Genomic DNA, 2,419 nt, shown 5'->3' on the forward strand with positions numbered 1-2,419 from the left:
ACATTCTGAGTGAGCAGGAAGCTTATTGAGATATGCTTTCATGATCAACATCTCTAAGGATGTGCAGGAAGCAGGAGGGGACAGAGAAAGAAGTTGAACTGTGATACGATGGCAACCAAGGCCACAGCTAATCCTAGAGTAGTTCTGAAGCTGAGGCGGTTGCTCAGAGCTGTCCACACGCCAGGCAAGGAAGCTGGGCTTTTGCATATTCTAGGTGGATCTGAACTACTTGAGGATGACAACCTCACTCCCACCAGAGGCAATTTCTGAGGATGCAGCTATAAACATCAGCTTCCACCCAGCATCCCATCAACAATGGCACAGTCTACAGCCATGCCACCCTGAACATGCCCGGTCTCATCTGATCTCAGAAGCTAAGCAGGGCTGGGCCTGGTTAGTACTTAGATGGAAGACCACCTAGGAATACCAGGTGCTGTAGGCGTTAAAAAAAAAAAAAAAACAATGGCACATACTGTTTCCAGAACCGTGGATTTCACAGCTAAAGTCTTCCCTGTTATCGCAAAGCAATGCTGTTGATGATGGGCTCTTATAGCTCCTATGAAGGTCTGCAGAATCCATATAGGATGGCCCAAGGAGATGTTATGCTAACTGGTAACTGTGGATTCAGCTAAGTTGGGCAGCGCCGCCACGGTAGATTACATTGCTGTCTGGCTGAGAAGTGACTTCAATTAATAGAAAAGCTGAAAGACCCAGGTTGGGCACCTAAAGTGTGTTCATCGGATGCAGTTCATCCTTCCTGAAAATCTTTTGCACCTTTTTCCAGATCCCTCTGACTTAAAAGTGGGATGCTTTAAATCAAGACAGGTGGAAGCAACACAAAATAATCAGTTGGATCTTCTCTGTTGTTGCCTTCTTGCCTCCTGTCTCATCCTCCCAGCCCCCGTGCAGACAGACACACACAAGTACAGTACTGTTCTCCCATAGCCTTCATTTTACAGATCTTCTGCTGAAGTTTCTGACTAATGGTAAGTTATTTGTTCAGAAAGATTTTATGGCTCTCATAAAATGTCAATTACAGTTTTTAAAATAACTTGTAGTTTTTCTGTAACATGATGCTGCCATCTTGGTTCCCAGAGGGTGTATTAAATTCAAGTAGCAATAACAAATCATTTAAGCAATAAATAAATAACCTGAGATGGAGCGTTGTTAAGAGTTAATAGTCTCCCATACACTCAATAGAGGGTGAGGCTCCACTCAATTAAAGTGACCCCAGGAGGAGGGGGGGCAGGGGCCAAACTGCACCCAATCGTTTTGTTGAAGGTATTCAACCCGCACACATTCATTTCCTTCTTTATGTTGTCTCTTTTCAGCAGGGAAGGCTCTCTGCAGCCCCTGGGCCCAGAGAACAATTACGGTACAGTCTCAGAGAACAGAAAGAAAACTGGGGTCATAAATATGTTAAATGGGTGCGTGGGTTTAAGTGGCTTTGTAAACGAAACACGGAGGAAACCTCAGACTAATTAATGAATATGAAGCAGTGGGAAAGCTGGAGGGTTTTGGGGGGACAGTCTGGTCGTGGGGTGAAGATGCGACATCTATATAATTCTTTCTTTCCAGGAAGGTATACTTATTTATTTTAGATTTTTTTTCCCAAGATCTCAGCGCTTTGATGGAGAATAACAGATATAGGTTAAACAAATTTTTAAGGTAAATCTTTTCTAAATTGTAGTTTCTCTAAGTTATAACTTTGGCTTGAAAGAATGATTTTACAGATATTTAAAAATGTTGTGTTTGTATTTTGAGAGGGAATATCACGCTATCTTAAAAAAAAGAATTATATACTTTTTATACAGAATCATAACTCATTCAATGTGGCATTTCCATGTGTTCTAAAATATTTGTTTTTCCCTTTGGAGAGTTTATTATTTTTCCTTTTGTTCTTTACTTTTTTCCCCCCATTTTAATAGCACGAATAGTTATCTCTATGTGAAATTAAAGATTGCCTGCATGTCTCATATAATGCATTCTGAACCCACAAATGACTTCCTGAGATTGCTATGTGATGCAAGCCAGTACTGGCACTCTGAAAAATGTCCCTGAACTCCGAGAATGCTCACACTGAGGGCCCGCCATAGACCAAGGACCAGAGGTCACGGTAGAGGTGCATATGGACAAAGGGGTAGGAGAGACAAGGGGCGGCGGTAGCAGAGGGAGAGATTGAGAGAGGGGAGAGAGAAGAAGAGAGTGAGAGAGAGAAAGAGAGACAGAGGCTCAGTGGGGGATAGAAGTAGTCAGGTACAAATAAAGCCACAGAAGGACACCACGATAGCAAGAGGGAAAAAAACCCAAAAACAAAAAACCCAGAAGCAATAGAAAAGTGGCTGGCCCAGACATCCTTGTTTAATTGATTAAATGGCCAAGTTGTTAACAATGGATTAAATTGAACCATTGACGTAAT

At 42.2% G+C, this 2,419-nt stretch overlaps 1 pseudogene; it reads left to right on the forward strand.

The window, feature by feature from the left end:
* Nucleotides 1-323: 323 nt before the first annotated feature.
* LOC112483131 lies at nucleotides 324-442 on the forward strand (annotated as a pseudogene).
* The last annotated feature ends 1,977 nt before the right edge of the window (nucleotides 443-2,419 follow it).

The sequence above is a fragment of the Pteropus alecto genome, unplaced genomic scaffold (assembly GCF_000325575.1).
Source record: "Pteropus alecto unplaced genomic scaffold, ASM32557v1 scaffold206, whole genome shotgun sequence".
In the NCBI taxonomy this organism is placed as follows: Eukaryota; Metazoa; Chordata; class Mammalia; order Chiroptera; family Pteropodidae; genus Pteropus; species Pteropus alecto.